Genomic DNA, 12,454 nt, shown 5'->3' on the forward strand with positions numbered 1-12,454 from the left:
TCACTGTTCATGAATAATATAATGCTGGCCGCATCATATGCCAAACCTACGTCCCAGAATTCAGCCTACCAACACCGACGATCTGGCCTTTCGCAAAGTGCTGACGCGCTCTTACGCTTGAAGAGAAGAGTCAGAAAAGAATATGTAAGAACAGGTGACATGCGTATTCACCAGATGTATAAAAGGTTGTCAAACAGACTTCACAAAGTTCTTGCCAAAATAAAACAAGGCAAAATAGATGACATTCTGGAGAGCGCTGAGCCGAAAGCATCTTTTAACTATTCGCTCTGGAAACTCACTAGCCGTTCTAAAAGAATTTCAATTCCAAAAGGCCCCATAAAAAACCCAGCAGGCGGCTGGTGCTATTCCAGTCAGGAGAAGGCGGAAGTTTTTGCGAATAGCCTTGAAGAACGATTTAAGCCTTTTAATTTTTCCTCAGAGTTCATAAGAAAACTTGTTGAAGATCAATTAGAAATGCCGTTTCAAATGGCCCTTCCTGCGAACCCGGTGACATTGCAAGAGGTGGTTAATCAAATTAAAAAGCTTCAAAGTAAAAAATCTCCTGGTGAAGATCTCTTGGATAACCGGACCCTTAAACTCCTCCCCAAAAGAGCTCTACTTTTTATTGTGCTGCTGTTAAATAGCATTTTTAGGATAGGCCACTTTCCTATGATTTGGAAGACAGCACTCATCACAATGGTTCCAAAGCCAGGTAAACAGCATACCGAAGTAGATGGATATAGGCCAATCAGCCTTCTCTCAGCACTGGGCAAGATGTTGGAAAGGGTGATTCTGAACAGAATTCTGCAGCTAAATTCTGTGTCTAGCAGAATTCCAAATTGGCAATTTGGTTTTAGGCCAAAACACGGCACGCCGGAACAGCTACATCGTGTTGTGAATTTCGCCCTAGAAGCAATGGAACGCAAAATGTACACAGCTTCTGTTTTCATGGATATTCAGCAAGCTTTCGACAGGGTGTGGCATGATGGTCTGCTGTTTAAACTGAGGAGTATTCTAACACCTCAGCTCTACCAGCTAGTTAGCAGTTTCCTAAAAGGTAGAAGCTTCAGAGTTGTCGTAGATGGAGCAAAATCATCTGAACGCCAAATTTGTGCAGGAGTTCCGCAAGGCAGTGTCCTTGGCCCTACTTTGTATACGTTATATACTGCTGACATGCCCAGCTCTAGCGTAATAACTGGAATAGAAGATCACGACGTACTGATTGCCACTTATGCCGACGATACGGCGATACTGACCAGAAGTGTAGACGTAAAGTTAGCTACGGAATCCTTACAGCAATATGTATGTAGCTTTGAGGGCTGGACGCAGAATTGGAACATAGGCATAAATAGCAGCAAATGCGCGAGTGTCACCTTTACAACTAGACCCTTATCCTGCGAAGGCATCAATATGCTGGGCTCCACTTTGGCGCACATGACCTCACATAAGTATCTAGGCGTATTACTGGACAGACGCCTGAACTTTCAAGCCCATACGACTATGGTTAAGAAATCAGTTTTGGCGAAGGCTGGTAAGATGGCTTGGCTGCTTGCTCCCAAAAATAAACTGTCATTACACAGCAAAGTAGCGATCTATAAAATGATTCTAAGCCCAATATGGAAGTATGCATTCCAGATATACGGGGTTGCAGCCAAAAGCAACATCAATAAAATCAGAATTGCCCAAACAAAAATTTTAAGAAAAATATGCGATGCTCCCTGGTACATGAGGAACAGGGACATTGAACGGGACCTACGGGTTCCCAAGGTAGGCGATGCCCTTCAAACAAATGCAGCCAGCTATGTTCGACGACTAACAAGTCACCCGAATGGGCTTGCCAGGCATCTCAAGATACAACCCAGAAAGAGAAGACTTAAAAGGTACTACCCAACGGATCTCCCTTCCAGGATTATATAAAAACAAAAATAAATATTTAAATTAAAACAAAACTTGTATGTAACTATAATAAGATATAATGTAACTCTTAAGGACTAAATTTTGTTTCCCCCCAATATATAAATAGATTAAGCTGCCCCATAGGTAGTAGAAAACTAGTTTAAAACACATAACCCATTTAACAAATAAAAAAAAAAAAAAAGGGTAATTTTGTTTAATTTTGTTATTTAATGATCATAATGATAACATCGTGTGCTTCCAGATATGGTATTATGCGTGTAAGAAGGCATTTTTCAAACAATTTAGACAGACACGATAGTAAACTTATTGGCCTGTAGGATGAAGGAATTGTATGGTCTTTTCCGGGCTTCGGTATCATTATGATTTAGATAGATTTAGATTTTTTCCATTTGCTCGGATAGTAGCCGAGACGTATGATCCCATTGAAGAGTTTAAAAATAGCCTCAATAGCAGAGTTTGGAAGTTCAATTATCATTTTTGGTGTTATTAGGTCACTGCCCGGAGCCTTTTTCGGTTTCAAATCTTCGATTACTTTCGCTATCTCTTTTGGCTGAAGCAATGTTGGAGGAATGGACTAGTGGCAGGGTTCGGCTGGAAAACATTTCGGAGATGTGAAGCAAAAGTTTCGGCTCTGTCTTCATCGCTGCGGGCCCAGCTACCTGATGGGTTTCTTATCGGAGTGACTGTTTCGATTGGAGAGCTCAGATTTGGGTGAGCCCTCTAGAGAGATTGTTTTGTACTAGTTGGCGAAAGTTTACCGATGTACCGCAGTTGTGCATTTTCAGCGTCTTTCTTCAGGGCTCGGTTTAGTTTACCAGTTGCTTCCCTAAGGCGTTGTTTTGAAGATGGCGATATATTGGTTTGCCAAGCACGTCGCAGACGCCTCTTTTCCAGTACAAGCTTTTCCAATCGCCGATTAGTTTTAAAATGCTTGATTTGCACGCCCTTTGATTGTGATGTTGAAATAGTGGCTGCTGCCACGAGTACATCTTCAAGAGCATCAGTGGATCCTTCGATGTCCGCTTCAATGTTGAGCTGAGGGGTTAGTTCGATGTGAGAACTTACATAACCAGTTTGTTCTGTGCGATGTCAGTCTCTGGGGGTGATCTGTAGTTTCTGGGCTTTGAAGAAGAGTTATTAGCACTGGCGAGTGGTCAAATGAAAGTCCCGAAAGCGATTTGGCGCTTATTATTTTGCGTGGAATGTTTTTTGTCACCGCAAAATGTATTAAGTCTGGGACCTTTCTGGGGTCAGCTGGCCAGTATGTGGGGCTACCTGGGGAAACATAGTCCAATTTGTTGCTTAGTTTATAATTGCATTATATGATTGCCTTCCTTTGGGAGTCACGAGTCGTGATCCCCAGTGGGTATGTCTGGCATTATAATCTCCTGCTGCTATGAAGCAATCTCCAAGTAGTAAAAATCCATGAATTGTCCTTCAGTAATTGTAAAGCGAGGAGGGCAGTAGACAGCGGCTATGAAAAGGGGTCCGCTATCTGACTGCACTTTGTAATTAGTTGCAAACCTTTCGTGAAAGTGGTGTTTGATGCGTTCCCTGACTAGGATGCCGGTTCCGCCATGGGCTTTATCTGGATGATCTGTGCGGCAGAAGGTGTATCCTTTTATTTGGAAATTGTATTTGTTTGTAGTAGCATAATGTCGATATGATTTTCATTCAGGTACTGTGTTATTTCATGTTTGTGCCGGGAAACGCCATTGGCATTACACATGGTTATTCGTAGATTTGCCATCAATTATTTGGACTGCTTTGCTGCAAGCAACTGTAACACCATGTTCTGGTTTTGAATCAGTGTTTGCATGGCCGTTTTCATGAAGGACATAAATTCCATCATACTTTGTTGCATAATAACCATCATAGCTTCCAGTGGGCTTTGTGACTGTCCTGGGACCTGCGGAACGTTTCCTAGATAAGACTGGAGTGGGTTTTCCGTTCCTGTTCGAAGGGCATCGGCGTATGAGAATCGCTTCTGTGTATTTAGCTGACCAAATGAGAATCTTGCAGCCGTCCCGAAAAATACTTCCGGCGTTGTTTTTGAGTAAGTGTACACGTTTTGAGTGTTTTGGTGGCGCGTTGTTGTCACTCGTCGCATGCGGTCTTTCAACTCCTTGTAGACCACACAGCCCATGTAGTTTGCCGTGTGATTTCCTCCGCAGTTTCCACATTTCTTCTTTTGGGGGTCTTCCTTGTTGGCAGGGTAATTGGCAGAATTGTGAAAGTCTCCGCAAACTACACATACTGATCGAAGTGTGCAGTATGTTCTGTTGTGTCCATACTCCTGACTGTTTGTACATTGAACAGGGCTGTTCCTTTTATGTGGTTCTTCCACCTTAATTCTTCGGTGCAATAGGTATTGGAGGTTATAGATGGGGTGCACTTCATTTTTCTTCAAGACTCTGTTGTCTGGCTCCAGCTCTACTTTGAAAAGTGGTTGTGGCTTTTTGTTTCTGTTAATGATGTTACTAACGTTCTTTGCAGAAAAACCATTTTTTTTGAGGGCATCGATAACTTTATTGGGAGTTACGTCGGGCTCAATCCCTTTTAGTAAAACTTGCAAGCCCTTGCTGCTTTTTAGTTGGTACGTGTAGTAGTTTTTCTTAGCTTCCTCCAGGTATTTAGACACAGCTCGGAAATATTCTTTGGATTTGGTCCGAAGTTTGGTTTCGTGAATATTCCCTTTAATGATCGGAACAACATGAAAATTTCCGTCCCCGACCAGCGCAACAATTTTGTTGACCACGGCGTTCGAGCTTTTCTCCCTGATCTAAATTGGTGGGGGATTTGGTTTCGGTTGGGTCTCTTTACCCAGTTCCGGTTGAGTTTCAGCTAGGAGGGCAAATCTGTTGTTATTGGATCTCACGGGTAATTCGTTGTCACTTTGGATTCGGTTTATTTTTGTCTTATTACCCACCGCGGTGTTCTGCGGGCTAAGCTTACGCTTAATTTGGATGTAGCGATCCATGCCGGTTTGTATGGCCGGGCCCGCTTGCTGAATATTTGCTTGATTTTGTTATACCCTTGCAGAGGGTATTATAATTTTGGTCAAAAGTGTGCAACGCAGTGAAGGAGACATCTCCGACCCTATAAAGTATATATATTCTTGATCAGGATCACCTCCTGAGTTGATATAGCCATGTCCGTCTGTCCGTCTGTCCGTCTGTCCGTCTGTCTGTCCGTCTGTCTGTTTCTACGCGAACTAGTCTCTCAGTTTTAAAGATATCGAATTCAAACTTTGTACACACCCTTCTTTCCTTTGCACGCAGTATATAAGTCGGAACGGCCGGGATCGGCCGACTATATCCTATAGCTGCCATATAACTGATTGATCGGAAATGCCATAACTCTGCTGTTTGTTAAGTTAGGAAGTTGGGACTTTCTATGGGTTTTATATTTGGCCAATCAATTCCACGTACCAAATTTCATAAGGATCGGCCGACTATATCTTATAGCTGCCATATAACTGATTGATCGGAAATGAAATAACTTTGGTGTTTGAAAAGTTAGAAAGTTAGGATTTCCTATGGATATTATTTTTGGCCAATTAATCCGACCTATCAAATTTCATATGGATCGGCCGACTATATCCTGTAGCTGCCATATAACTGAACGATTGGAAATGCCATAACTTTGGTGTTTTTAAAGTTAGGAAGGTGGGATTTTTTATGAGTATTAAGAATGCATCATATGAATAATTTTGGAGAATATAATTTGCAGAATATTCTGCAAGGGTATTTCAACTTCGGCTCCGCCCGAAGTTAGCTTTCCTTTCTTGTTATACCCTTGCAGAGGGTATTATAATTTTGGTCAAAAGTGTGCAACGCAGTGAAGGAGACATCTCCGACCCTATAAAGTATATATATTCTTGATCAGGATCACCTCCTGAGTTGATATAGCCATGTCCGTCTGTCCGTCTGTCCGTCTGTCCGTCTGTCCGTCTGTCTGTCCGTCTGTCTGTCCGTCTGTCTGTTTCTACGCGAACTAGTCTCTCAGTTTTAAAGATATCGAATTGAAACTTTGCACACACCCTTCTTTCCTTTGCACGCAGTATATAAGTCGGAACGGCCGGGATCGGCCGACTATATCCTATAGCTGCCATATAACTGAACGATCGGAAATGCCATAACTTTGGTGTTTGTAAAGTTAGGAAGTTGGGATTTTCTATGGGTTTTGTATTTGGCTAATCAATCCGACATGCCGAATTTCATAAGGATCGGCCGACTATATCCTATAGCTTCCATATAACTGATTGATCGGAAATGCCATAACTTTGGTGTTTGTAAAGTTAGAATGTTGGGATTTTCTATGGGTTTTATATTTGGCTAATCAATCCGACATGCCGAATTTCATAAGGATCGGCCGACTATATCCTATAGCTGCCATATAACTGATTGATCGGAAATGCCATAACTTTGGTGTTTGTAAAGTTAGGAAGTTGGCATTTTCTATGGGTGTTATATTTGGCCAGCCAATCCGACCTACCAAATTTCATAAGGATCGGCCGACTATATCCTATAGCTGCCATATAACTGAACGATTGGAAATGTCATAACTTTGGTGTTTTTAAAGTTAGGAAGTTGGGATTTTTTATGAGTATTAAGAATGCATCATATGAATAATTTTGGAGAATATAATTTACAGAGAATTCTGCAAGGGTATATCAACTTCGGCTCCGCCCGAAGTTAGCTTTCCTTTCTTGTTTTGTCATAATTTTAGTTGACGTTATATTTGGCGCTGCAGTCGACGACATCGCAGTCGATTCCGCGGTAAGAGACGTTGCTGTAGTTGTTGCTCTTACTTTTGGTGCGATTGCAGAAGTTTTACAACTGCATGATGCTTATGTGCCAAGGGTCGATATTACATTGAGAACTCCACGCCGTTGGAGTGGCAGTAACAGTGAGTAAAGAGGGTGACAACGATCGTGCTCTTTGAGTATCGACTGACAGTAGAGCCGGGTGGGTCTTTGTAGACGTTTTTTGCACTTCGCTATCGCGCGTAGAGATGTACGAGAAGTACCCGTCTCTTCGGCACACCGAGCTTATGCGCTCTTTATTTGGTTCGTCGGTCATTAAAATTTTAGCGTGGCACTATTATAAAATAATTTGCACTTGAATTAATCATATTACTGATTTTTTTGTTATTTATTTAGTTTTAGCGTCTTTTCGCCTATTTTGAAGTACACCAATTTAGTTTTTTTAAATTTGATTTTTCTTTAATACATCCACTTTCTTCAGGTTTTCCCGGAGCCCGCGCAAAGCACGTCCGCTTTCTTCGGAGTTTAAGTAATCTTTTTTTTTTTTTAGAGTAGATGAAGATGTATACTTTATTGCGTTCCGAGAGGGATTAAAGAAGGACTATGAAAACAAGATTATGTTTATGATTATAGATTATAGAGTATATGGGTATATATTATATATATAATGACTTTCAAAGTGAACGGTCGTGTTTTTTTTTCTGCGGTGGGAATAATCAAAACAATTTTCATTTTCTTTAAGTTATTTAAACATACATGTAAATTCCGTTCGCTTCGCGAGTGAACTATAAATCTTTGTGCATCTGTGTAATAATACTAAACAATTGTTTTAATTTCGTAATTCTGTTCTGTGTTTTCTATTCTTGTAACCCCGCCGTTTCTCTTTTGTGCGTTGATCGTCGTAAGTCGTAGTGCTGTTTTTATACCCTTGCAGAGGTTATTATAATTTTGGTCAAAAGTGTGCGACGCAGTGAAGGAGACATCTCCGACCCTATAAAGTATATATATTCTTGATCAGGATCACCTCCTGAGTTCATATAAGCATGTCCGTCTGTCCGTCTGTCTGTCCGTCTGTCTGTTTCTACGCGAACTAGTCTCTCAGTTTTAAAGATATCGAATTGAAACTTTGCACACACCCTTCTTTCCTTTGCACGCAGTATATAAGTCGGAACGGCCGGAATCGGACGACTATATCCTTTAGCTGCCATATAACTGATTGATCGGAAATGCCATAACTTTGGTGTTTGTAAAGTTAGGCAGTTGAGATTTTCTATAGGTTTTATTTTTGGCCAATCAATCCGACTTGCCAAATTTCATAAGGATCGGCCGACTATATCCTATACCTGTCATATAACTGATTGATCGGAAATGCCATAACTTTGATGTTTGTAAATTTAGGAAGTTGGGATTTTCTATGGGCTTTATTTTTGGCCAATCAGTCCGACCTACCAAATTTCATAAGGATCGGCCGACTATATCCTATAGCTGCCATATACCTTAAAAATGCCATAACTTTGGTGTTTGTAAAGTTAGAAAGTTGGGATTTTTTATGGGTTTTATTTTCAGCCAATCAATCCGACCTATCAAATTTCATAAGTATCGGCCGACTATATCCTATAGCTGCCATATAACTGAACGATTGGAAATGCCATAACTTTGGTGTTTTTAAAGTTAGGAAGTTGAGATTTTTTATGAGTATTAAGAATGCATCATATGAATAATTTTGGAGAATATAATTAACAGAGTATTCTGCAAGGGTATATCAACTTCGGCTCCGCCCGAAGTTAGCTTTCCTTTCTTGTTAGTATTGCTTTTGCATGCACTTTAACTAATTTACGCTCCCGCTCTCTCGCTCTCTTTGCTTTGAAAGTTCTAAGCGTGCAGTTTCTGCGCTCTTGCGGTACTTATAACTGCTCGCTTATAAATTTCAAATCGTTTTCTTGGTACAGTGGTTCCAATAGATAAAATGAATAATAATAATTTAGTCTGCTTCTGCAAAAAATGCAGCCTCGTAATCAGGGCTGACCAGTCTAATATAACTTGAGCGCTGTGTGAAAATGTGGTGCACACAAAGTGCGCCGGTTTTACTGGCCGGACAAGTGATGACCTTTCAAAGGGGCCCAATTTGCAATTTTGTTGTGATGGTTGTGTCGAGGTTGCGAACAAGATGAAATCGTTCATGCGCCAAACTAAAGGTGGCCTGATGGGGCTGATTAGCTGTTTCGTAGTTGCTAGAGATAGTTTTCGCCGTGCTGATGATCTCCTCTCTGCGCTGGACTCGCAGTTTAATAGTCGTAAGCTATTAGAAGCACAAAAAGGCCGCTGGTGGTGAGCAGCAAAAGGGGAACACCCAGAAAAATCATCCAAACGAATACATTGTTTTCGCAAGGCCGACTTTCTGAGGCTAAATAATTTTATTTCTGGCTTTAATTGGTCTGATCTTTACTTATGCAATAATATGTCCGAGCAGTTAATGTTTTTACACTGCAATAAACTCATTTTTTAATTCCTGTGTTCCGTCGATTTCCAATAAATCACCTTGGTTTAGTAAAGAGTTGACACACTTTAGAAATTTGAAGTCCAGACTTTTTAGGAAATATAAAAATACCGGTGTAGCAGCCCAGTTAATATAAGTATGCCCTGTTCACACTATTCCTTGAGTTACGCTCTCTCGAGAGAGCATGTTACTCTCTCAAGAGAGCTCCTCTCTGCGAAAACGGGGGTTGAAAGCAAACTGCCTGCAAGCAGTGAGATCACTTGGTTATGAGAGCGCAACGGAAGAGGATACAAAAGACAAGATTTATACAAAAGTGAACTAAAGCTAAAACTAAAGTAAAATAAGCCTTAACTAAAGTAAAATAAGCCTAAACTAAAGTAACGTAAGCCTACAATAAATAAAAGACGCTATAAATAATAATAAAAACTACCTATTATACCGGTTCTCAATTCGTTTTTACTAGATATTTAAGTGCTCGGTCAAGACTTACCATGCTTAATGCCCAGTTTTATAATAGTTACTTAAACCGTTGTAAGGCCCAGTTCTCTCAGGACCCGAAACAGTTTTATAATTTCGTTAAGCCTAGTATTCAGATCGACAAGCGAGTATGCTAGCGTAAAAACTTTAATCTTTCCAGAGTGACCAAAGTTTCGAGAGTTCATCAGATTTAAGCGTGCTACAGTCGTACTGTCAATCAGCTGGCTTTGTTGACAAGCAGTTAAAATTCAAATATCGTATTTGCGGGAAAGCGCCTTTAAAAGATATTATCAACTACCTTGGAAAGACAAAACTGCCGCTGTAAAAAGAAATTAAAAAACAATACAATTTAAATTTAAAAGTTTTTTTTTAAATTTACTGATAATTACTTGCTAATTTGAAGTTCATAGCTGCACTTTTATTGGGTTTTTCGTACATTCTTGACCTAAAAAACATTTTGCTCTGACAAGAGGCACCCCAGATAGTATTAATGTTATTTTGTCCTCACATGTAAGCTCCTGCAATCGGCTTTTGGGAGTTTTTTGAGTTTTTCCCTCCATTTCTAATTATGTTCAGTGAGAAGCGCACGCCAAAAGATTAAATTTTTTAATCTTTTCGCTAGGGTTCACCCAAAGTTTATTTCCGCAGAGTGGCAACGCTATTCAATTTTCTGGTATATTTTCGTCGATCTGAGGACCGAGGTGAAAAAAAGCATTGACGAAAAGTGAACGCCAGATGTTTGCCTCTCGCTCTCTCTCATGACTGGCGATCAGTTTTCGTCGATCTGAAACATCTGTCGTTCGAAAACAATACGGCAACCACAGATCAGGCAATAGTCGATTTATTTGCCCAATTTTTTCAAACGTCTTACTCTACTTTATATTATTCTTCACAGCATTATTCTTACACCATATCCAAGTCAAACCTCATATTCTGTCCCGTTTTAACAGAAAGCTTTCTTCTTTTGGATCTTCTTCGTATTAAGCCTGTTTATTCGCCAGTTTATTGTGCAAACCTCTTCACAAGTTGTTTACCTTATCTCTAGAAACTTTCCAATTCCCAAATATTTGGAAAGAATCATTTGTTGTTCCTCTTTTCAAAAAAGGTAACAAGTTAGAAGCCAGTAACTACAGCGGTATTTCTAGTTGTCAGCTATTCCTAAGCTTTTTGAAAAAATCATTACTCCTCATTTGCAGCACCTTTGTAGATCAATCATTTCTCCAACATTTCTGTCAACACGGATTTATTAAACGTAGATCCACAATAACAAACCTTCTAGAGCTCACTACATTTGTGATAAAAGGCTTCAATAGTAGTTTTCAAACAGACGTCATTTACACAGACTTTAGTAAAGCATTTGACCCTGTAAATAACTTGCTTCTTGTTCAAAAACTTGACCTGTTAGGTTTTCCAGTTGATCTCCTTATATAAATCTCAAGTTACCTGAAAGGGTCCTTTTTAAACATTCAATTTCTAAAATTACCTCCGGTGTCCAACAAGGGAGCCCAGATGGTCCGCAACTTTTTACATTATTTATAAACGATTTCCTCTCAATTATAAGTCAATCTCGCGTACTTATGTACGCAGATGATGTTAAGTTGTGCCTGCAGTATAAGGACATTTCCTGCCATTTAAACTTGCAATCCGATCTAGATAATTTTCAAAACTGGTGCCGAGATAATTTACTAAGTTTAAACCGTTCCAAGTGCAAGCTGATGACTTTTTATCGGGCCAATCCGATATACGCGACTTACACGTTAAGTGGCAGCTCTTTGGATAGAATAACTCTTGTAAACGATCTTGGCGTTCTCTTGGACCCTAAACTAAAATTTTCTAATCACATTTCGTCAATGGTTAATAAAGCCAGAGGAGTGCTTGGATTTATTAAAAGGTGGTCAAAAGAATTCGATGATCCTTATTTAACTAAAACTTTTTTTATTTCTTTAGTCCGTCCGATTCTGGAGTATGGGTCTCCCGTCTGGAGTCCGCAATACGGAATACTTTTGGTCGTATTGAATCAGTACAAAAAAACTTTCTTCTTTTTGCTTTACGGCGCCTAAACTGGGATGCAAATCTTAACTTACCTTCTTATTCTAGTAGACTTCTGTTGATTAATTTACCCTCCCTAGCCAACCATAGAACGATGCTTGGTACTGTCTTCATTAACCTTATTTTCTCTCGCCAACTATTAGAAGGATGTCCGAAATATTAAAATGAATTTCAATTGATTTCCATCATTTTAGTGTTTTTATAATTTTTGATTTAAGGATTAATTAGATTTAGAGAGATAGTTCAAATTGACTATTCGAAGCTTGTATGCATGGCCTGATTAGTTTGTTTAAATAAAAAGCTATTAGATAAAGTTATCTGACTTAGGTCAAACTTAAGGGATGGGTCCCAAATAACCAAACTACATAATGGCAAAAAGCATCACCTTAGGCAAAAAAAAGTGATCGTTTCAATGGTTCCTAAGGCAGGTACAGGACATAGACGTTAACGTAAATAAAAAGAGCGAATATAGGCTTGGAAAAGTTAGATATAGTAGTATGGTATGTATAGTATAAAATATATAGTTAGTATGTATAGTTTGTAGAACTTAAAGCGCGTGGCTACAGCCCATCAGACTTGACAAACATTTGTCAGACATTTGGTATCATCCGATTTTTGTATTTTTATATTTTATTTTAATTCTACCGATTGGAGCTATATTTGTTAATGTGGGGACTTATAAACAAAATTAAGTATTACTGTCTTTAAATGTATGTTAACGGTACTCTTCAAAAGACGAACAAATA

The sequence above is a fragment of the Drosophila rhopaloa genome, unplaced genomic scaffold, assembly GCF_018152115.1.
Source record: "Drosophila rhopaloa isolate 14029-0021.01 unplaced genomic scaffold, ASM1815211v1 contig_203, whole genome shotgun sequence".
Classification (NCBI taxonomy): domain Eukaryota; kingdom Metazoa; phylum Arthropoda; class Insecta; order Diptera; family Drosophilidae; genus Drosophila; species Drosophila rhopaloa.